The 25,656-nt window shown below is 37.2% G+C and overlaps 1 long non-coding RNA gene across 25 annotated transcripts in view; it reads left to right on the top strand.

Moving 5' to 3' along the window:
* Positions 1–25,656, top strand: part of LOC102547440 (uncharacterized) — a 247,423-nt gene that overhangs the window by 91,211 nt on the left and 130,556 nt on the right. For 19 of the 25 annotated variants that reach the window (XR_015638528.1, XR_015638549.1, XR_015638543.1 and 16 more), the window contains one exon: positions 2,093–2,222. The exons of the other annotated variants lie outside the window; for them this stretch is intronic. This is a non-coding gene — a long non-coding RNA (uncharacterized LOC102547440). Of the gene's footprint in view, positions 1–2,092; positions 2,223–25,656 lie in introns of those variants that run through there. 25 annotated transcript variants of the gene reach the window in all.

Raw genomic sequence — 25,656 nt, 5'->3', positions numbered from 1 at the left:
CAAGCACTTCTTTGCATCTGCAATAGTGTCTGGGTTTGGCGACTGTACATGGGATGGATCCCCAGGTGGAGCAGTCTCTGGATGGCCTTTCCTTCAGTCTCTGCTCTACATTTTGTCTCTGCATTTCCTTTAGTCGGGAACAATTGTGGGTTAAATATTTGGAGATCAGTGGGTGGGCCCATCTCCCAATGGGGAGCCTTGCCTAATCTCTGGATATGGTCACTATGGCTTCTCCCTCCTCTTTGTTGGGCATTTCAGCTGATCTCATTACTGGGTACTGGGAGCCTCTTGCTTTCCTCGCATCTCAGAAGGGCTACCCCCAGTTGCCCTTCCCCCATTGCTTCACACATCCATTCAATTTCCTGAACTTTTGTATACAATCCTGGTCTCCTCCCATACCTGATCCTGCCTCAAGTTATCTTGGGTTTTCCAAGCTGTGGGACTAATATCCACTTATCAGTGAGTGCATACCATGTGTGTTCTTTTGTGACTGAGTTACCTCACTCAGGATGATATTGTCTAGTTTCATCCATTTGCCTAAGAATTTCATGAAGTCATTGTTTTTTATAGCTGATTAATACTCCACTGTGTAAATGCACCACATATTCTGAATGCATTATTTATTTTTCGAAGTTCCTACTATTTAAAGGTAAATAGCTGATTTAAAGTTTTTGCTTATTTCCTTTTTTGAAAAATCATATAGAAAACATATAGCATCTTATTTAAACTAACCATCTTTTCATAAAATTTACAATAAAGATAAATGTCTCACATAGATTCAGATCTACATAGAACTGAATTTAGGTCCATAGAACTTCAAGTACTTGTGTTTCAAATTGGACCTTTGGATCACATCAATGTTGGGAGATGTCATTCACACTCAGATAGATGTACATGCATTCACTCTTACGAGTTTCAAGTTTTCCTTTACAGACTAATTTATTTCTTTGAGTTTTTCTTTGGAAAATGATTATCAAAGTGAATCTCATAAATTACTTTTGTTCATTGTGTTCTCCATATTGCCAAATACTCCTGTGAATAATGCACTCATTCTAACCGCATCTTCATTTCTATAAAGAAGTGTTGTGAGTATTCATAGTTAGCTGTATAATTAGAAGAAATAGTTTTGAAAGGATCACTGTTATTAAAACCTCAGCGAATTAACTGGGTGATCTCTACAATAACTTTTAGCTTCCGTATTGAATTGTAAGTTTGTCTCATACTATAGAACTATAAGTTGATTCACTAAATGATTATAATATAAATAAGAATGTAATTGCATGTTTAAATTATTCCTAACCATTAAAAGAAATAAATTCATCACAAGTTGCTTGGTTTTTTTTACATCTGTAGTTAAATAAAATGAGAATTATATGCTAATTCAAACCAAATATGCAATTTCTTTCTCTGTTTATGGCTAATTAGGCCAATTTCAAACTCATCCTGTAAATATATAAACATGGTGACTAGGGATAAAGGTCAAATTTAAGATATCTGGCAATCAGCAGCAAACCACTGAACTGAGAATGGGACCCCCGTTGAAGGAATCAGAGAAAGGACTGAAAGAGCTTGAAGGGTTTCGTGACCCCACTACCCAAAGACTATACATGGACTGACCCTGGGCTCCAACCTCATAGGTAGCAATGAATGGCCTAGTAAGAGCACCAGTGGAAGGGGAAGCCCTTGGTCCTGCCAAGACTGAACCCCGAGTGAACATAATTGTTGGGGGGAGGTCGGTAATGGGGGGAGGATGGGGAGCGGAACACCCATATAGAGGGGGAGGGGTTAGGGGGATGTTTGCCTGGAAACCGGAAAAGGGAATAACATTCGAAATGTAAATAAGAAATACTCAAGTTAATAATAAAAAAAAAGATATCTGGCAATCATAATGAGTTCATAATTATGTCTTGGTAAGAGCTGAAGTGCACATTCTTTTAAAATGTGGATGTGTCATCTTGCTATTTTCACTCTAAAAAATAGCAGAAATTATTTAATGAAGGCAAATAAAATATCTCAAGTGTAGCATGATAGCATTAAAAAGTATTTAAAAGAATAAATGAAACACGTGTTTTGTTTTGTTTTTTTTCTGTAGAAGGACCATAAGGATGTCAGCAAGCCTGTCTTCACCAAGCACGTGATTTTGTGATGAAAACCTGAGAACAAAATATGAAATATATCTCATTTTGGAGAGAGACAATAAAGTTATCTCTCTTTCTAATGCACTCTTCCATCACGATCACTCTAAAGCATTACTTGGTCGTTGCCTTAACTCCCACATGAGACATGCTAATCTAGCTTGTGTAGGTGAATGAGTATAAACAGGCTACAGGGCGTTCATTTACCAGCTGTGTGTACTTGGTTCTCTGAACACATACAGTGCCTGACTCCCGAGATCGTGAAAATAAGTTAAGTGCCCAGCAGAGAGCCTGCCAGAGGAAGAGACTGGTTATTAGTGACTATCAGTGGTGAGGGAGACATTGATTGTCTTCAGCTCAGCTCTTAGCTTTACCTCCTTAAAATAAAAGCAGAGAATGAATGATTTTTTTAAGTCAGGGTGGAACTTGAAGAAAGTAGCTGTCTGGACCAAAATTGTGTATTCTGTTCTTTGATGTCCTCATCATATTAACCCATACTTTCCATCACGTGTAGATCTATTTGAGGATTTAGAAAGGCCAACTTTTTAACCACTTTATCCTTCCCTGCTTTGTGGTAGCCATGTATTTTAAAAGTTAGATCTCTCCTGAGAGACACAGCCAAATACGGCAAATACATAGGCGATTACCAGCAGCAAACCACTGAACTGAGAATGGGACCCCTGTTGAAGGAATCAGAGAAAGGACAGAAAGAGCTTGAAGGGGCTCGAGACCCCATATGAACAACAATGCCAACCAACCAGAGCTTCCAGGGACTAAGCCACTACCTAAAGACTATACATGGACTGACCCTGGGCTCCGACCTCATAGGTAGCAATGAATAGCCTAGCAAGAGCACCAGTGGAAGGGGAAGCCCTGGGTCCTGCTAAGAATGAATCCCCAGTGAACTAGATTGTAAATGGTGGCACTGGACTGGAGAGATGGCTCAGAGGTTAAGAGCACTGACTGCTCTTCCAGAGGTCCTGAGTTCAAATCCCAGCAACCACATGGTGGCTCACAACCATCCATAATGAGATCTGATGCCCTCTTCTGGCGTGTCTGAAGACAACTACCGTGTACTCATATACATAAAATGAAATAAATCTTTAAAAAAAAAAGAAAGTGCTAGAAAAGTAAAATAAGAATCAACCTAGATCATAATAGTTTATGTCAACATTATACACAAGGAAGGGTAACTTCTTCATGTGCTGATGTAGAACTGAGAGAAGAAAAGGTATAAGGCATAGTGTAAAGGAGAGAATATGGGCAACTAGATAGAAGGACGGGTTAGTAGTTTAGAAAACAGGTCTACCTTCCCTAACTGAAACGATTAGGACTAAAATCCCATTTCATACTAATCAAACACAATTTGCATCATCTTACCATATATACCTGGTAAGATCTCATACTTATCACTCTTCATCCATTCACTCAGTAATAAAAATATGATTGTGTCTATATACATAGGTCTGAAATTGCAGTTGTTAAAGCAAATGCACTGTCTACTGACCTCCTTACAGCTTTAGTGTGCAGTATGAATCCCCATGGGAAGAAGCAACACGATGTCACCGTCTTGACATGTTGGTTTTAGGTTAACCTGGGAGCTCTGGCTCATTCTTCCTAGCTATGTAGGTGTGTCTCTTATCAAAGTGACTCCCCAGGCTATCCTGAGGATTTGATTACTGGAGAAATGCACCTTACTGAAAGAGGTTACAAGGGTTTCAGATTCTGAATGTTGATAGGAATGAGTTTGAATTTTCTAGTGGAACTGGACTGAATCTAAAACATTTCTATAGCTAGTCATTGAGTTATCCTGTTATCTTTTTTTCTAATTTTATTTGTCTTGGATATTTTATGTATTTACATTTCAAATATTATCCCCTTTCCCTCCTCTAACATACCCCTCCCCTTCTTCTATAAGGATGCTCCCACCCACTCCAACCTCAATATCCTGGCCATTATCCTACATTGAGGAAACAAGCCTTCGTAGGACCAAGGGCTTTTCCTCCTATTGATGCTGGACAATGCCACCCTCTGCTACATATGTGGATGGAGTCATGGGTCCTTCCATGTGTACTCATTGGTTGGTGGTTCAGTCCCTGGGAGCTCTGGTGAGGTCTGGTTGGTTTATATTCTTGTTTTTCTATGGGGATGCAAACTCCTTCAGCTCATTCAGTTCTTTCCCTAACTCTTCCAATGGGGTCCCCTTTTCAGTCCAATGGTTAGCTGCAACCAGCCACATATGTATCAGTAAGGCTCTGGCAGAGGCTCTCAGGATACACTTGTCATTGTTTTATCTCTGTTCTTTTTCATTGTTTTTGAGACAGAGTCTTCTGTAACCAGGTTTGTAACAGTCTGACTTAATACTGTATCTCCATTTGAACCCAGAGATCCAAGCATGTCAGTCACCATTCTAACCATGGAGCTACATACATAGCTTCATCTGCAATTGTTTTACATAATTATTTGAATCAGTAATGGACCTCTTACTATTATTACATAGATTTATTTAGGAAGAGAGTTGAACTTTTTCCAAAATAACTTTTGACAGGTAATTTCTCCTTTCTAAGACTACCATTTTCAATAAACATTATTTTCTAGTGAAACCACATGTCATATAGACATATCACATAAAAATAGAAGTAAATAAAATAGTTTGAAAATAACAATTTATAATTTAATTAATGTATTCTTATGAAATTAAAAATTTTGTTACAATTAAAAATTTTGAAGACATTAGTCATTGTTATTATATCCTAAAATGAATCAAAAAATGGGATTCAATAGATGTTGTGACATGAAAACATTTTAGCTTTTGAGGAAAACATAGCTTATAAATATTGGAAATGAAATATACAGACATGCTCTGCTGTCTTGCACTATGTCTGTGCTTCAGGATAACCATTAATTCAAATTAAAGTCATCTAATATCATCATAGTCTTGTATCAAGTGGCCTTTGCATGGAGACATAAAAATAAAACATCTTTTGGGAATAACACCATTGGCAAATAGGCTGATTGTCTTTTCTTTAATATTCAAAAATAATAAATTAACTGCACTTTGAAAATTACAGTGAATGGCAACTTATAAATACACAGATATTGATATAGGTTTTTATATTTTTTGTTTTTATTGAAAGACTTTAGAGTAAAGTCTTACTTAAAGGAAATGATGTTGAATTTTCATATTTCAACTTATTAATTCAGTTACACACTTAATTATTCTCATAAGGCGAGGAGAGTTTACTTACCTCAAAAACACTGCCGATTGGTTAGACAGTAAGTGCTCTTCCTCATCAACAAAGGTGAACTCTCAATACCACACGGAGTTGTTCTGTTGACTACTGAGTATATTCAAATAATCTAACAAGAATTGACATAATATGCAAAGTTTGAGACAACTTATTACTTTTATGCCCATCTAGTTATGGCTATTTCTTTCTAAATATTCATTTATTAACCAAAGGAAGATTCTGGACACTGTTGTGCCATTCTTTAGATTTGCTGTGTCTTGCAATTTTTAAAGCCCCCTAATTTTCTTTCCTTAAAGAAGAATATAAATATATTTATGAGTGTTAATTCAGACACTAAGTTGTATATTGAAAAGTTAGTGAAATAAAATGCCACTGTTGGTTTAGTGAGGCTATTAAAAACGGAGTGCAATTCATGTGAAGGCTGAAATGTTACAGTAGAGTTAAAGCGTTAGTAATGTTGAAAGCAAAAGCTGTAGACTGTGAGAATGAAGACATACTTTATATAGATCATTGAAGAAGAAAGTGTCAAAAATTCCATTGCTTTAATCATCAACTTATTATGTTTACAGATTACATAATGTATTAATGACAATAAATGCCAAAAGACTGGACTCAGAAGTGGGGGATACAACACTTGTTTAACCTACTGTGTAAATAGGGAAAGGTCAGAATGATGGTTATTGTTAATGGATAACACAACAGAATCTATCATGTCTCTGGGCCTCAGAATGTATCTGTGGGTCCTTGAAAAGGTAGATCATTTTCGTTGGCATGTGAAGACTCTCTTACTGTGGTTGCTGCCATTCTTTGTCTCTGATCCTGGGTTCTGTAAGGGGAGAGGAGAAACAAAGTACCATTTGTGCTTTCATTGACTTCTGACTGGAAAGCTGCTTTTAAGTGCCTGTGACTTGAATTCCTTGAAAAATTGTACCCTGAACAAGGAGCTAAAAATATAAAAATATGTTCTCCCTTAACTTGCTATTTTGAAGGCATTCTGTATTATAATATTTATTTGATTTTTTTAATTGAAACAGATTCTTTCCAAATTATACATCAACCATGGTGTTCCTTTGCCAAGTCCTTCTAGATCCTTTATCTACCTCCCAATCCATACAAATACCAGTCTCTCTCTTTTCCTCTTGCTCTCATTATAAAACAAATAGGCATCTAATATTAAAGGAAAGAAAATAGACCTATACATGCAGAAAATAGTGCAAAACCAACAAACAAAATTCCAAAGGAAAATGGAGAAACATGAACAAACACATAGAAACACACAGCTGAACTCACAGAAATCCCATAAAAACACTAAATTGGACGCCATAAGCAAAAAGACATGTGAGGATGAAATAAATGACAAGACAAGCATTATGAGACACATCAACCTTTCTAAAATACCACTGATGCACTTTGTGTCGACCACCTACCTCTGGGCATGGAACCTGCCGTCAAGTGTGGTTTGTATAACCAGTGTGACTCCAGTGGAATCTATCATTTTTTTCTGCTGTGAGTGGTTGTCAAGTGGAGATAGCTTCTGGTATAGGGAAAGGGTCTGGATCTTTTATAATAGCTACAAGAGATCAAGCTAAGACGCTTGGTAAACCTAAATTGGACTAGAGATATTGGCACTAGAGATATGAGTGCCAAATGAAATCATGGATCCCGGCCTGCTAAATACTGGACACAAGGTATTGCTAGTCTAGACTGAGTTTTAAAATGTCAAAGGCCCAAAGTATTTGATGATGGTAGTGCATGAATGCAAAGATTCTGACTTCACTAGCTAAACTGAAATAAAGAAAAGAATGGTTCTGCATTTACAAAACATATCCTAAATGTTTAGTAATAATGGTAGACCTGCAAGAGTAATTTCTGTCTCCCTGTCTCTCTCCCCCCCCAGCACTCTCCCCCTCTCCCCTTCTCTCCCTCTCCCCCTCCGGTTTGCATGTTTGTGTGCACAACTGAGTGTGAACTTGCATGTGTGAGTGATATACTCATGTTACCATGCAGCGTGGACTGAGATTCTAAAACATGTGGAAAAGTCTTGGGCACGAGTTACAGTAGAATGCACACAAGCTGAATTTTTTTCCAAGGAAAATGCATCTGTTACTTATGAGGCTTTCTACCGATTGGATTCAGTGCAACCAACTTGATTAATTTCATTTATATACGTGCAGCTGATTACTTTTATTTTACTCATTTCAGATATGCTTTTAGACTGCGTTGCCTTCCGTTCCTTAATTGCAAACCTCTCCACCGGCCAGGTGGACAATTGTATTACTCTCTTTTTTTTTGATAAAAGTATTTTATACTGTGAAATGGCTGGCATTCACCTCTAGGAGACTGTGAGACACTTGTTCTAAGCAATGATGGTCTTATAAAGCATATATTCAAAGCGTAGCATCCTAAACTGTTCAGAAAAATTATACAGTAAAAGATTATAAGATAAAAAGATTGATGAGACATTGTGTGAAGCAATATGTGGATCTCATGTACATGGGGATGCTATAACTACCTCTTTTATTCTGTCATTTTAAATGTAAGTAAAAGGACATTGGCATAAGACCAATATACATTTATAATGTAAAAAACAAGTATACATTTTTGATCCAAGTTATGCTAAGTATTAGCTGTCAAGTCAGTTTTGCTGAAACTATAAATATATAATTTAATGATAACATAAAATTGAAAACTTGCATGAAATGTTGTTGCGGAAATATAGCCCAGCAATAACTAAGTTATTACAATGCCTTTTAAACACACATACACACACACACACACACACACACACACACATACACCTCAGGCACCTTCATCATTTTACAGTTATATCTATACTACAAGGTATTTCTGAGTGGCATTTATCTGACATCATCTGCATTCTGCATATACTTATTATTTATGATTCCATCAGCTTACGGTGTCCAGGTTACATAACCTGGGCTTCACGTTGCTTTTGCTGTCTTGCAAATTTCATGTCCTTCTAGTTAAATCAACAAAATCTTTTTTTTTTCCGGAGCTGGGGACCGAACCCAGGGCCTTGCGCTTCCTAGGTAAGCGCTCTACCACTGAGCTAAATCCCCAGCCCCCAAATCAACAAAATCTTAACCATAACAATGTTACTAGCATTTCATTCAGTACACGTTAGGTTTCAATATTTTACTGTATTTCTAATTTTATCGTACACTGGAAAGGTGATTATTTTTGTTAACTTTTTAGATGACTCAATTGATTATCACAAGTTAATTGGTACCTTTCGCTTCTCATCGCAGTAGGCACAGACAGAATGCAAAGCTACAGAAGGCACCTTTCTATGTCCTGGTCCTGCTTTGCTTTCAATTCTGTTCTTCTAATAAAAATGCATTGAGTTCTATGAGAATTTACATTTTCATGTTATTGCAAATAAACACGTGGGGATTATATTATCATCAAATTTTAGTGAGCTGAGAGGAGAGGCACAAATTCCCACTTTAAAGAAATTGAAGTCAATATCGAATTCAAATCAGGTCTGGGAAACTGCTGCACACAGTATGTATAATTATTGAACAGTGCTAATTATATAAACCCATAACCCCACTATGCAATAATTCATTTAGTTCCAGAGTGTATCCCCTGCTCTCTAGTACTGGCACAGCACACTTCAGATTCCTTAGCTAGGTAATGTTTTTCCTTAGCAATAGGAGGTTCCAGTGCAAGAAAGGCATAGATTTCTTCTGTCTACTTCTATCAGCATCTCCTTAGCCCCCAGGTTTGTTTAGGTTCAATACTTTGTGTACTGTGAATTTTAATCATTACTTTGGAGAGTCCTCACTCTTAGGGAAGCTGTGATCTGTAGGGGACTATCCTCAGGACTTGGGTCCATACAACATTTTCTCCATGCACCTAACCATGAATACATTAGAGTTGCAATGTCTTTGTGTCCCCCTGTCTTGTTGCTCTTCTTCTGCTTGCTGTGCTCTCTAGGGTTGAAGTATTCTTTGCCCCCACTCTAGAGCTTACGCTGTTGTTTTCGTCAATGAGGGAGGTTAGCCTGCAGCCTCAACACATGGCTAAACGTTTGACCCTGTGTTTTTCTGGAGGGCAAAGGCAACAGTTTGCTAGTGTTTTCTAATGAATGGCAGCTTTCCTTTTGTTCCACTACCTATGATTTTTATTAGTTAATGAAAGCGTCATGTACAGTTTTATTGGTTTTAGTTGAATAATAAAATGGAATGATTAAAAAATCTGCAGGCACTCTTGGGAGAGTGGGCCCTTGCTCCTGAACTAAGAAGCACAATGTCGCTACTGCTAGAGTAGTGGTGAGTCCACCTGTACTGGCTGTTTTGTGTGTCAACTTGACACAAGCTGGAATTATCACAGAGAAAGGAGCCTCCCTTGAGGAAATGCCTCCATGAGATCCAGCTGTAAGGCATTTTCTCAATTAGTGATCAAGGGCGGGAGGTGCCGTCCCTGGGCTGGTAGGCTTATGTTCTATAAGAAAGAAAGACAATGGGGGGAGGGTGGGGAGGGGAACACCGATAAGAAAGGGGAGGGGGGAGGGGGATGTTTGCCCGGAAACTGGGAAAGGGAATAACACTCGAAATGTATATAAGAAATACTCAAGTTAATAATAAAAAAAAATAAAATAAAAAAAAAAAAAAAGAAAGCAAGCCGAGCAAGCCGAGCAAGCCAGGGGAAACAATCCAGTAAGCAGCACCCTCCATGGCCTCTGCATCAGCTCCTGCCTCCAAGTTTCTGCCCTGTGTGAGTTCCTGTCTTGACTTCCTTTGGTGGTGAACAGCAATGTGGAAAATGTAAGATGAATAAACTCTTTCCCCCACAACTTGCTTCCTGGTAAAGATATTGTGTGCAAGAAAACAAACCCCGACTAAGACTCTCCAAGGGCATGAGAGTGGGAGACTAGACCCTGCCTCCTGCAGGTAGCCACATTTTTGGTGTAGGCAGAGCAGTGCTTGGGAGCCTGTCCTGGTGGTGAGAATATGGGAGAACCAGGAGGCAAACAAGCTCAGCTACCACCCAAGCCCAGAAATAGGGCTTTGAATAGGACCACCCCAAAATCTCCATCATCTGTGAACTGCTGGGTCACATAAGAGGACAGGTCCTGCTAATTCGAAGGTGAATGGTCTCTATGAGACAAGGCAGCAATAGAGTAACCAGGAGTCCCAGTAAGGATCCAGTATTGATGGTGTTATGGAAGCCAGAGACCAATGACTCATTCATTGCAGTAAACATTTGGAAGTGAAGATGTGTGGACAGAGGGGTAAATTATGGGACTCACTGTGATGTATACAGCTTCCATGATGTAACGATTTCTATGTTTTGTTTGGTTTTGGTGTTTGTGTGTGTGTGTGTGCTGGGTGTGTGTGTGTGTGTGTGTGTGCTGGGTGTGTGTGTGTGTGTGTGCTGGGTGTGTGTGTGTGTGTTTGGGTCTCTGTGTGTGTGCTGGGTGTCTGTGTGTGCTGGGTGTGTGTGTGTGTGTGTTTGGGTCTGTGTGTGTGTGCTGGGTGTCTGTGTGTGTGTGCTGGGTGTCTGTGTGTGTGTGTGTGTGTGTATCTGTGTGTATGCATCTGTGTCTGTGTGTTTGTGTCTGTGTGTCTGTGTGTGCTGGTTGTGTGTGTTCATTTTTATTTTGGCAGGCACGTTGCAAAGGTGAAGGGTAGATACAATGGGATTGGAAGATGAGTGAACTGGGTTGCATGATGTGAAACTTACAAAGAATCAATAAAAATTTTAAAAAATGAAAGCAATATTGCCTGGTTTATGCTTCCAACAATATTTATATACAAAATATTTATATACAAATTACCTTAGTGTTTTCTCAATATGGTAAAACCAAGTAATTGGTGAAAGGTAATTTAGGATTTTTTAACCAGTCAGTAAAAAGATGTTTACCTTTTTAACATACAATAATAAGTTGAAAAATTAAAATGTGGGTTGTCTTGTTGTCTTTTGGGATTCAATGACTACTCAAATAGTACAGCAGTGTGCGGTCTCTATATATCTTCAGGAAAGATGTTACTCAAAATTGCTGGAGCCAACATTAGTAACTTTAAGAACATGATGTGTTCCAGTTAATGCTGATTCTATTTGCCTAGCTGTTTCAATCCCAGCTTTCTCTAATGACATTGCATATCATTTTAGAACTTTTCTGTGCAGACTGCATCTTGTTTAATCTATAATCATGATACTTTAAGGTTTATTACATTAGGAAATACTGAGACATTATCTCATTGATGTTCATATAGAGAGTGAATATCTGTCCTCCAAAAGAGAACATATTAATTTGTTTCTTATTTGCCTTATATTTCTTTAATATTTATTAAAAAATTTAGTTTAATTTGTTTCTTAATTGCCTTAGATTTTCACTATTATTCTCCTAAGCAAAATTTTATTAAGCATCTGAAGTCACTTTTGTTCACTGAACAGATATCCACTTTTATTAAGAGTGCTCAGGACACCAGTGGAAGGGGAAGCCCTGGGTCCTGCTAAGACTGAACCCCCAGTGAACTAGACTATGGGGGGAGGGCGGCAATGGGGGGAGGGTTGGGAGGGGAACATCCATAAGGAAGGGGAGGGGGATGTTTGCCCGGAAACCGGGAAAGGGAATAACACTTGAAATGTATATAAGAAATACTCAAGTTAATAAAAAAAATGTAAAAAAAAAAAGAAAAAAAAAGAAAAAATAAAATGTCCATTTGGTAAAATAAAAAAAAAATCTGTTAAGATTAAAAAAAAAAAAAAAGAGTGCTCAGGAAGTGATGCTACAATCATATGTTAAAGAAGTCCTGACAGTATTTTGCTTACATATTATGTACATTTTAGACAAAAGTATGAGCAGTTAAGTATATAACTTTACTTTTGATAATCTACTACAAATAACACAGTCCAGAGCCCTGATACAGGATATTCAACTGATTTCCCTCGTGCCATATTTCAGGCTCCAAGAACAGTGCTTAGCAAGCAAAGGCACACTATAAATGTTTAAAGCAAATGTTTAAAAGGCAGGACTCGGGTTGCTGTCCAGGAGCATAAATCTAACTATTTCTTATTAAGAAATATATCACTTGCTATGAAAAAATTAAGAAAATATGAACATTCAAGGAGATAAATTACAGCACAACAGCTTCATGCCGAAATCAGGTCCAGAGTTCATTTGAACACCACTCTACTGGCTTTATAGGATGAAAAACTATTTAAACTCAAGTGGAGAAGAATTGCTTGATGTAAAATTTAGGGTAATTGATTTGGGTATTGGTAATAGGGAAATTATGTATGTGCGGAGGGCAGGATTGTATGTATTTTCAACTTTTGAAATTTGAGAAATAAAAGCAAAGTATAAATTGAGAAGAACAGGTACGGAATAAACTGATGGAACTCAGAGGGGTAATTTCCTTCCACTGCTATCCCTACTGTAAACAAGCCTACAATAGAATGTAGCAATGCTTATCCAGTTAGGAAATGGTGGGTTTTTTTGCATCATAGTCTACAATCTATTTTATAAAGCACATAAAGCAAACTTCTATTAGAGATATTTAAAACAACAATGACACATGAACATAATAATGAGTGAAATTCTTAGTTATATGAACAAACTTCTCCAAGGCCCTGTAGCTTAACACCTCAGTAGAAATTAATACAAACTGAAACCCTGAAAACAGACGACGTTTGAAGTAGAGATAGAGTCCTCAGAGGGAGAAAGATAAAAGTAAGTAGTGGGTGGAACATAAAGGCTGCTCGAAAATTTCTAAGCATTTGGATAAGTTGTATGTGCTTGAGTGTGTGTGTATGTGGGCATGCATGTGTGTGTGTGTGTGCATGCATGTGTGTGTGTCTATGTCTGTGTTTGTGTGTATGCATGTGTGTGTCTGAGTGTGTGTGTGTGTGAGTGTGTGTGTGAGTGTGTGTGTGTGAGTTTGTGAGTGTGTGAGTGTGTATGTATTTGTGAGTATGTGTGTGTGAGTGTGTATGTGAGTGTGTGTGTGTGACTGTGTGTGTGAGTGTGTGTGTTGATAAACTACTGTGATATTCTTACCCTTTCCATATAGGTTGTTTGTATCTAGCTTTTTCTTTACCATTTAGAGTTTATATGATAATATCACATGGTCTCAGTTAAAACATATGCCTTTATAAAGTTTTTAACTTTATGAAGAAGAAACATGGCTTTTAAAAAGAAATTATGCTCAAACTGTCGAGAAACTTTAAGTATGTTTTCTAGTTATTCACTATATCTAACTGTGTTTACTGTTCAGTTTTTAAAATGGAAATTATATAGGACAAAAATGAACTTATTTTGGGTTAGAGATACCTCTATGTATTTTGTAAATTAAACTTAAATACTGTAATATTAAAATCATCGTCTAGTTCAATTTTAAAGAGTCTTGATTTTCTAATGAACACACCATGTTCAATATAATAATATATAAGCAATATATGAAATATATGTATTGTACATTTCTGCTTTGCACCATTATTTTTCTGCGTATTCAGACTGCATGCTCACACTGCTTGGGGAAGCTTCCTGCCCAACTCTGCGTGCTCACTGTTACTCGATCGTTGAAATGTTTCTTCACAGAAATTCGAGTTTTATTGGAAGCGTTATGACTCTTGCTCACTGCTCTCTCCCTTTTAACTTTTTGTTTGTTTTGTTATGATTTGTTTGCATAGCATGGGCTCTCGTGGTGATAGTACATGGGAATTCAGTTCTAATAGGAGAGGGAGCCTGGATATTTTGACAGTCAGAATGAGAAATGGGACCTATTGTATCCTAGGATCTTCAGGTCCATTTTATACTTCTTACCTATAACAATAAATTCTAAGAAGCCAATAAACTCCTTAGAGTAGTAATATACAATACAAAGTATCAAAGTATACAAACTGCAGCAGGTAATAATGCATTTTTGCTGTGTTTTTATTGATTATAAACTCTAGACACTATTTTGAAAACTGAATGTAGAAATTAACCTTATAATTAGAGTTTTCAGGTTAATTTGATGACAATATTTTGTGATTCTGCCAATTCTTACCCTATAAGAAGTAGGCAGAGTATTTAGAAATTATTTCTGGGATATTTCCTTTGAAACAACAGGGTCTTTCATATTTTGACACATTTATCATTAGACTATAGGTATAATTGGCTAAAGATAAGTTATAGGTAACGGTTATTAGAATTAGTTATAGGTAAGAATAGTTAATAGAAGACCTGTGTGTTGGTGCAGACAATCAGCTCCTTTTGATTTAGTCAAGAGAAAACATTAACAAGGGTTAAACAAGAGGCTATCTTGGTAGGAAAGAGACAGAAAGAGAGAGCTTAAAAATAATTTCTGGCTTGGGAGATGGCTCAGCCAGTAAAGTGATTTGCAAGCATAAAAACCAGACTAACACCCCAAAACCCATATCAAAAATGTTGGATCTTGCACAGAGCACATGAAACTCAAGAAGGATGACCAAAATGCAAATGTTTCACTCCTTCTTTAAAAGGGGATTAAGAATACTCTTAGGAGGGAATAGGGGGGCAAAGTTTAGAACAGAGGCAGAAGGAACACCCAATCAGAGCCTGCCCCACATGTGGCAGATACGTATACAGCCACCCAATTAGACAAGATGGATGAAGCAAAGAAGTGGAGGCCGACAGGAACCTGATGTAGATCTCTCCTGAGAGACACACCCAGAACACAGCAAATACATAGGCAAATGCCAGCAGCAAATCACTGAACTGAGAATGGAACCCTCGTTTAAGGAATCTTAGAAGGACTGAAAGAGCTTGAAGGGGCTCAAGACCCCATATGAACAACAATGCCAAGCAACCAGAGCTTCCAGGGACTAAGCCACTACCCAAAGACTATACATGGACTGACCCTGGACTCCAAATGCATAGGTAGCAATGAATATCCTAGTAAGGGCACCAGTGGAAGGGGAAGCCCTTGGTCCTGCTAAGACTGAACCCCCAGTGAACGTGATTGTTGGGCGAGGGCAGTAATTGGGGGAGGATGGGTAGGGGGAGGAGTTAGGGGGATGTTGGCCCAGAAACCAGGAAGGGGAATAACAATTGCAATGTAAATAATAAATACTCAAGTTATTAAGGATAAAAAAATCAGATGAAAAAACCTTGAGAACCATAAAAACATATGTCAATGACTCTTAAATGGAGATCCCTGATTTAAAGAGATTAGGAAAGGTATGAGGTGTGATGTGAAATGTGGCAGGGAATTAGAGAACCTCTTGTCTGGCAGTCCTAACCTCTCGCTTTTCTTCTTCACTATTTAAGACTCTTAAAGGAGAGGAAATTCTGTCTTAAGTGGTCTGTCTGTTTCTACCTACAGTTACCCTTTCCCCAAAGCAGGGCAAGTCTCAAAGTCAATATAATAAGCAGAGATGACCTTAGTGACCTGTTCCTCTGTTGTCTGTTTTGCAACTTGAATCAAATTCTTCACACATTTTTGGCAGCAGAGATTCTGAGTCTTCCATGACTTCTAAACTTCCTGTCCATTTACCTGTTTCTTTTTTCTTTTCATCATCATTTGAGGTCAAGCTATTACCGTCTTCTATTGTCTGTAAGTACAACTCACATCTGCTCAGTTCAGAAGTCTACCCCAAACAGTGATCCTTTGCCTCATGTCTCCTCGCAAGTCTTATTTACTTACCCAGTGAGCTCTCCATACTCTCTCATTTCCTTCCTATGGAGTTACTTCCAGGTTGAGTGCAGCTATATTTTATTTTCTGAGTAACAAACCAATAGTCACCTTCACTAGTTATTGTTCAGTGCGGTTCACCATGAAGAGGTGAAGATGCATTTGCATTCAAAGGTAGAGTATAAAGTTATTTTGTCCACTTGCTTTTGGTGTGGTAGAGTGTAACACCAGGATATTTTGAAATATTCTCTCCAACTGACTGTCCTGGCTTCTTGAGTTCTTTTCAAGATTCTTTACCCTACACATATTGACACAAATCTGTTGGTTCTCCCATTTATATTCAAACATTTGGTATAGTGAAACAACTTCATCGCAAAGCTCCTACTCAAGAACCACACAACTGAGTAACAAAGAAGAATCTTAATCGAAAAATCTATGTTTACATAAATATATGGACTTTGTGTTGGACTAACTTCATGACTCTCCTGACTACATGTGAGACATGAGCTATATCACATGGGACTAAAAAGTATATGTTAATCACTGAGAGAGAGTAAAATAGCTCTACCTCCCTTAAACACTACACAGGGTAGTCCTTAAATGAGTAGCTATCAACCTGTGGGTAATAAAAAAATGCTGGATCTTCCTACGTGCTAGTATTACTTGTTCTTGGGAAGAAGACAGGAGAATTCCTAGGGGTTTCTACTCAGTCACCTTAGCTTTCTTAGTGAACTACAGGCCAACAAGAAACTTTTTCTAAAAAAATAAAGAAAAAACAAACAAAAAGAAAAGCAAGAAAAAATGAATTCAGCACAAAACATGACACACAAAAATGGTCCTCTGGCCTTCAAATGAGCACAGAACATTTAAGTATGCACAGACCAAAGCACTCTCTCTCTCTCTCTCTCTCTCTCTCTCTCTCTCTTTCTCTCTCTCTCTCTCTCTCTCACACACACACACACAGACACACACACACAGACACACACACACAGACACACACACAGACACACGCACACACACACACACACACACACACACAGAGCACTGAACTCATATCAATAAAATGTGCAGGGAGGAAGGTGCGTCCTGTAGTAGGAGGTCTTTAATGGCTTCATAGATCATAGAAGCAGAGCACTGTCAATTTACTGGATCAGCATAATTTCTAAATTCATTTAAAGAGGTATTCTTATGTCATCAACTACGGTGGCTCCACGTGATAGCAATTGGAAACCATTACAGAAAACCACACCTGTAAATAACACAGAGAACAATGGGCTATGAGAAACTCAGCTCAGCAGATACCTTTACAGCATAACTCAGCATTGGACATTGAAGCCTCCTTTTCCAATAGGTACTTACAATATTCATAACTTCCCAAAATAATTAGAGTTTGTGCTCCCATGTAAATGACACATTTATATCAACCTAATCAGAACTCGGTAATGACCACCCCCATGGTGATTTATTCCTGAAGACCTGTAAGACAGACTCCAGGGAAAATGCAGAGGGCAGTTTACCTGAGGTGCATTGTGTTACCTGGATTGTTCTTGGACATGATATTGTCCTTTCTGTGACAAACATTTACATCCAATTTGTGATATGCTTATTCTTGTTGGATGTCGGAATAGAATCCAGTCAATATGCCCTGAATCTTGATATGGCCTTCTGCCTCACTTTCCTGCCATCCCAGATATGATCCGTAGTATATGTTAGGCAATTGTGTTTACATTTGTCTATCCTGAGAAAGCTCTGGTCTCTTAATATTTTCTGTGTGCTTCCTGGCATTTATTTATTTGTTTTTTTGACCACTGTTTTTAACTCAAACACCCTTCCTTGGATCGTTGATATATCTGTGTACAAAAGTACACTGAAAAGTACATTAAAGTACACTGAAACTAAAGTCAAGTTCTCTACAGTATCAGACTGCATTCTGCCCCATTCTTTCTGGTGCTTAGATCTCAGATTAAGAAGACAAGTTCAGTATAGGCCAGCAGAAAGTTGACACCCTTGAAGGACCAGGGAACATCATGAACAAGGAAAAGAAAACCTTATAACAGCTGGAGAAAGGAGGGGAACGAATGTTTTCATCAGATACTTGAGGGCTGATGTAAGCCTGTCACAGAGCTGCTGCGGCTACCTGGGAACAACTGCCACAAAAACGAGATATAAAATTAGGGATGAAGAAAGGGGTCTGTAGGAGTTGACAATAGGAGTGGGCCACAAAAGTAAATATATTCATGATAAAGTATAGGTAAGTATAAAATTGTAAAAATTATTTACTTTTTAAAATTTAAAACTAAACTATAATTAAAACATCTCCACTTTTCCACTTTTCCTTTCCTTCTGCCTACACACCTGTTGCTTCCTCTCAGTATCAAGGCATCTTTTCTCTTTATTGTTTATTGCTTTCCATGCATACACAAAGAATTTACATACACACACAAAAATAATTTTTTAAAATGTATATGATATATTCTGGTTATATGATTTTACATCCCCTACTCCTCTCAATTCTCACTTCCCGCTACATAACCATTTACTCTCCTAAAACAACAAAACAACAACAACAACAGCGAAAACAGCAAGAACAACAGCAAGGAGTAAAGCCCACACAGAAACATACAGAATTTAAGAGCAGTTAAGGACTATGGCTCAGCAAACATTCACTCCTATCTATTCAGGCACCTGTGACAGGAGAATCATGTTTTGGAATCCTGGTTAAGCAACATACTGAGATTCAACCAATATTCAAATATACACTGGCAGCTGGAGCAACCTCAAATTAAAGTGTAATCTAAACAAAACTTTGTTTGCAATGACAGGTAAATTACATAGTTTTCTTCTCCCTGCCAAGCGGGATTGAGGCAGCCTCACTTGGGCCTTTCGGCTTGTTAACCTTCTTGTGTCCTATGTAATTCTGTACATTTTTGTCCAGTATCTATTTTTTAGAAAGTACACCATGCCTGTGCTTTTGGGGTCTGAGTCCTCTCTCTCAGGATGATATTTTCTGCTGCCATCCACTTGCCTGCCTGCAAAACTTATGAGTCCTTATTCTTACTAGAGTAGCATTCCATTGTGTAAATGAACCACATTTTCTGTATCCATTCTGCTGTTTGGGGACATCTGGGTTGTTTCCAGCTTCTGGCTATCATATGTAAGGCCTCTATAAACACAGTGGAACATGTGCCCTGGTGGCAAGGAGGGGCATCATTTGGGTATATGGCCAAGAGTGGTATAGCTGGGTCTTCAAGTTGATCTATTTCCAATTTTCTGAGGAACCTCCAGATAGATTTCCAGAGTGGTTGTACCAGTTTGCAATCCTACCAGCAGTGGAGGAATGCTCCTCTTTTTCAATATACTCAAAGCAGTGTGTGTGTGTGTGTGTGTGTGTGTGTGTGTGTGTGTGTGTGTGTGTGTATTTGAGGCAGGGAGGGTGTTTGGGAGGTCAGAGGGAGGAGGGACCTGGGTGGAAGAGGGGACAGGGAGGGGAAAAGAGGAACATGATCGAGTATTGGAGGACAGAATTGAAGCCCTGAGGGGTCAGCTGAAAGAATGGAAACAGGTAATCTTGGGAGGTAGGGAGGTAGGGGAACCCTCGTACCAGAGACCTGGGAGGTGATAGTCTCTTGGGACTCAAAGGATAAAATGCCCTAAAGTGGGGAAAGGGAACTTGTAGAGTCCACCTCTAGGAGAAAGACAGGACATCAAATGGAGGGATGGGGTTGCCATCCCACAGTCAAAAACTCTGACGCAGAATTGTTCCTGTGTGAAAGAACAGCAGGAACAAAAATGGGACAGACAAAGGGGAAGAAGGTCCAGTGACCAGCTCAAATTAGGATCCAGCTCAGGGGAGGCTCATAGGCACAGTATTGCTTATGCTAAATGTGTTTAATAGAAAGAAGTCTAGCATGTCTGCACTCAGAGACGCCCAACAAGCAGCTGAAAGAGTCAGATGTAGATACATACACCCAACTACTGGACAGAAGCTGGGGAGCCCTGTTGTTGAATTAGGGAAAGACTGGAAGAAGCTGAGGAGGAGGGCAGCCCCATGGGAACACCATCAGTCTCAATGACCTAGACCCCTGAGATCCCTCAGACACTGAGCCACCAGCCAGGCAGCATACGTCAGCTGATATGAGGCCCCGGACACACATACAGCAGAGCACTGCCTCTTCTGGCCTCAGCGAGAGAAACAGCACGTTATTCTTATGAGACTAGGAGCACCTTGGAGTCTGTCAGGGACAGTTGGAGTGGGGAGTGGGGCATTTTCTTGGAGACAGGGAAGGAGGTGTGTGATAAGTAAGAAGGACCAGAAGGGATAACAGCTGGACTGTAAAAAGAATTAAAAAATAATAATTTTTAAAAAGTTGCATAGTTGTTGGTTTTATGTTTGGTTGGTTTTGTTTCTTTTTTTTTCCCCTCGAAAGAACTAAATTAAGAGCTCATTTCCTGAGGCTGTTCTCCTGCCCCATAACACCTCCACCAGGAGCCTGCCTCTCTTATTTTTTAGATTTAAAGATGATTATATGAATATTTCCCTTTCCTCATTTAAAACCTGCATTGTAACTGTGCTCTTCACTGAAGAGAATGTTTTAAAATATTGACTATTCTTCAAGTTATTATAAGTGATACTTTATTGTGATGATTACACCTCTTTTTCTTTTTATATTTGTCTCTGATAGTAATAATCCAAATATAATTTCATAAATGTATCACACTGCATTGTTAAATCACACTGCTATGTATTTAGTCATATCATTACAGGAGGTTAGATGATTTCCTGTGTTTGTTTTTGTGTTTCGATTAAACAGTGAATATTTATGTCCACATCGCCTAGTGCACATATGCCAATTTTATTTATAATGTATGACATATGCTTCTTAATTGTGTCTTTATTAAAAAGCACATATTTGGGGTTGGAGAGATGATTCAGTAGTTAGAAGCATTTACTGCTCTTGCAATGAACCTGGGTTTGTTCCTTGCACTCACATGGTGGCTCACAAGTATCTATAACTATGGTCCCAAGGGATCTGATGATCCCTTCTGTTGTTTAAGGGTCCAGACATACACATGATCAACAGGCATACAGGCAGACATAACATCCACACACAGCATAAAAATAAATGTAAACATCTAAAACAAAGACAAATGTATCAGACTTAAAGTTATATTTTCTAAAAAGGATATATAGTTAGACCTCATTTATAAATTCACTTTAACATTTCAAAACCTTAAAATACTTGCTTACCTTGCTTGTTTTTAATTTGTTTCTGTAATAATCACCATTTCTACCTGATATGGAGGAACTGCTCTTTTCAGATTTGATGTAATCATATGTTATCAGTATTTATAATATTTAGAATCCTGTGCTCATTAGCTGTTGAGAAGGCATTTAAGGTGGACATTTGCATCAGAGCAGAAACCCCATGCACTGATTTGTTTCCAACTGTAGGCGAGTGTTTAAAAGAATCCTCCTTATGGACTCACTTATCCACAGATAGGTTCCAGTATAATTCAGTTTTCGACAATGTCAGTGTGTTTACAACATATCATTTGATCATCTGCACTTCCATTTTTGAAGTAAATAATTTAATTCATACTTATATTTTATAATTTTTTTCATTGATTTGTCCATTGGCTACAGCTTACTTTATGACATTTGGAAGCAGGAGGTATGTGAGAAAATAAAAGTAGTGCAGCATCTGACTTTCAATGTTACCATGTTTTGAGTTTGACTTTTCCACATGAGTGCTTAATATCCTCAATATGAAATGATTACTTTATACATTTTAATGTCAAAAACAATAACAGAATTTTACTGTAACATTTAATAGAAGAAAATATAGCTTGATTATACTTATTCCTAGAAATATGTTTGAGGGAATGCAAAGAAAATAAAATTTACATTTATCTTAGTATATGTTAAGTATCAGCGACTGTGAACTAAATTGTAGAAAATCAGTGTAACCAATTTTGTTCTCATGCAGGATTAAATATGTACTAATGATTTCACATGGTTATGCCTAGATTATTCTTTAAGACAAATACTAGTCTTTTAATTAATAATGGGTGGAGAATGCTTACATACTTCATTGGACATTTTAATTTTGTATTTATCCTTATCACTTATAATTATTCTTGTAGAAGATTATGTCTTAACATTAATATCTTACTTTTGTTATTTAACGTAATAATTTCTTTTTGGTAAATTAAATATTATATCTTTTTTTCTTCTCTATTTACTCATTTATACTGTAACATATAATGATCAAAGGCTGTAGTGACAATAGAAAAGACTGTTGTAGTCATAATCTTCTCTTTATTTTCACGTTAATTTTATCCCTGTAGATTCATTCCTCAAAACAAGAATAAGAAAAGTACTATGAAATGAAATTATATCTTGAACCTAATTAAATAATTTCTTTCACAGATTTCATAAATACTTTCTGATTCTGGTTTACAGTGCATGAGGAAGAATAATCACTTTGTGTATAAATCAATTTTACATGTTGAAGCTTCCAAATGGTTCTAAATGTCTTGCTACTAGTGAATATTCTGGGAGTTGAAAATCAAATGGAATAAAGAGACGGCCTTAAGGGATGATGGTTAAAAGAATGGGCTACCTTACCTTTCAAGTGTGTGTTGTACCATTTATAATGTCTGTGCATGTGCGGTAGCATGAGGGTCTGTTTACTTGATTATTAAAGGTCATATGTAGGACTTGTTCCTTGTCTGTAGAGGTTGCTCCAGTGAAATATCGCAAACAGAAAAGACTTTAAAACCTCTGTATACATGTTCCAGATACTGGGAAGCTTAACAATAAGGCCTTTGGGGGAATGTTAGGGCAGCGAGGCGGGAAGGGGTTGTGGTTGAGGAGTGGGAACACCTTTATAGAAGAAGGGGGATAGGGATGGAATAGGGGGCTTATGGACTGGAAAGGGAATAACATTTTAGATGTAAATAAAAAGATATTCAATTTAAAAGGAAAAAGAATAAGGCACTAGTAGACTCAGTCTGTGGTGTTTGGAGAAGACCCATTTCCGGAAGTAAACTCTTTATGTGTTATATGGATGTAAAAGCTCTCTGGGACCCTATAAGACAAATTCATGAAAGCCTTGTCATAATAAATCAATTCTAACTTTTGAGTTAGAATTTCAAACATGCTAGTATTTGATGAAGTTAAACAATTACAACACAGCAAATAGAAACAAATGGAAACAGAAGCAAAAATGTGGTGTTTTTCTCTCTCCCCCACTCCACCCCTGTGTGTGTGCCGTGTATGTATGCATGTATGTATGCATGTATGTATGTATGTATGTATGCATGTATGCATAATGAGGTTAGAAATTAATGTCAGAAATCCCATCAATTTCTATCTTACTTTCATAATTTTAAAAGCATCTTTTGATATTTTCTTATAATTTCTTTAGAACACATGATTCCCCTCACCAAATTTATCCTAGGTCCTTGCAAACTGCCTACCCACCCAACTTCATGTTCTCTCTCTGTTAAAAAAAAAAACACAGACAAAACAATAGTACAAAAATATAAACTCTGACTTATGTTGGTGTACTGTTTTATTTCTGAACATGGGGCTTTCCAATACTGTGGTTGATATCCTCAACCAGTTTTTTGATACAGAAACTTTCATTTACTGCAGCTTACCATTTAATCAGACAGGCTTTCCAGAGAGCCCCAAAGATACCACTGTTTCACACCTGGCTCAGTATTAATTTTACAAGTGTTTTTACAGGTGTAATAGATGTCTAAATTCAGGTGCTCTAAGATCCTTTTCAATTGAGCCATCGTATTAGTCTCCAATGTTTCTAAAGTTACATATTTATTTTTTATTCTTTCTAGATTAATACTTTTAAAATATAGATCTCTAACTTACTATTTTTTATGTTGAAATACATTGGCTTGTACATTCTCTGTTTTTCATTATTATGCATATCTATTTTCCATATGATGTATACCTAATGCAAACTTTTTTCTTTTTTTAAAATTTATTTAATACTTAATAATATTATTTTCTATGTTATTAGAAGACAGCGTTGGATGTCTTCTAGTGCAGAAAATCTAAGTTTGATGTTTTCTTTCTTACTGTTTCCTTTATCTGTCCTTAAGTCTTCGACATAAAAAAGTAGTTCACAAATGACAGTAAATATTTAGTTTTGAATTTTATATCATATCTTTATTAGCTGCAAAATAAAGTTCTATTAGGTGTAAAACAAAGACTTTGATAAGTTAGGAAACAGCTGTAAATATTATGCTAGAGTAAAACTATTAGAATTTTTTTAACCAATTCTGAGTTATAAATGAGTAACTATGCTTGCAAAATGACATATTGATCACATGAAATCCATGAATAGTCATTGTGAGCAATGCTATTGCGTTAATAGTGAATTAGGAATCATGTTCACCACTTAGAGGAAGAAATGGAAAGTTGGCTCCTTTTACATGTGTGCTCAGGTGTACATCAGTGAAAACATCCAACACAGGCTTCCCTGCACTCAGAACCCACAGTGCTTGAACTGCAGGGCACAACACTTGTAGCTGTGCAGAGGAGGCTGGTAAATGACGCTCTGCACAAGGTCTTGGTGCAAAAATTTCCGAAAGTTTAGACTGAAAGTTAGAAGAGGGATCCCACAATTAAGAGTCCACTGTTATTTCAAGGCTACTCACAAATTTAATCTCCACAACTCAGTTTCTTAAATAATAGGAAGAAATAATATAAATGATCACTAAACAACAATGGTGGAAAAGATTTCAAACTACTGGGATCGGTCCACAAAAACAATTAAAACAAATATAACTTCTTACTAGTAAATTCATTAAATTACCACTGATTATTATTCATTACAAATTACTTATTATAAAGTAATTATTATGTTTTTGCTGTTCATTATTCTTATTGATGATTATTCAATAACAAAACTAAGTCATTTCATGTCAAAATGAATAGACAGACTTTGTAACAGTATAAAAATGTGTTCTGAATAATCTTTTCGGTACTGAAAATCTGGAGACTTTTTATTTTAAAGAACCCAAATCATGTCTTCTAAGCGAGTCAAGAGCACCCAAAACGTTTATAAATTTTCTTTAGAAGTATATAAAGATTCTTTTGTCTGGCAGAAAAATTACACATGATTTTTAAAACGTGTTCACCAAATCATGCTAAATGGTGTGGAATTGGTTGAGAGTGCATCAGTGAAAACCCAGTTAGAATAAAAATATGTATTCCCCACAGCATGAACCGTTCACTCCAGGGAAATCTCACTTCTCTTTATTATAGAAGAAAGAACAAGGGAAAATTAATTGTCTGAATCAATAAGATAACTTGAATCTCTAAGTTGGTAAGCATAGAGGAAAAACAAAAGGAGGGAAAACACCAGTAAAGCTTTGGTCTGAAACAATGCCTGAGTCCTACTTATCAATTGTCTTTGTAACTCTTCAAAGTTAAATGAACAGGGAAATGAATGTGCTTCCTTTCTACTAGATACACTATCCAGTCCTACTCTCTAATTCAAATGGCTATGGTCTTCAATCTTAGATAATAGTCCATTAAGACTCTAGGATGCAGTCTTTTTATTTCAAGTGGCAAATATAGAAAATAATAGTTTATTTTTTCTCGTCATTTCGTAA

Source organism: Rattus norvegicus, chromosome 15, assembly GCF_021556685.1.
Source record: "Rattus norvegicus strain SHRSP/BbbUtx chromosome 15, alternate assembly SHRSP_T2T, whole genome shotgun sequence".
NCBI lineage: Eukaryota > Metazoa > Chordata > Mammalia > Rodentia > Muridae > Rattus > Rattus norvegicus.
Note: the sequence above shows the minus strand (reverse complement) of the source record. Positions and strands in the feature narration are given on the sequence as shown.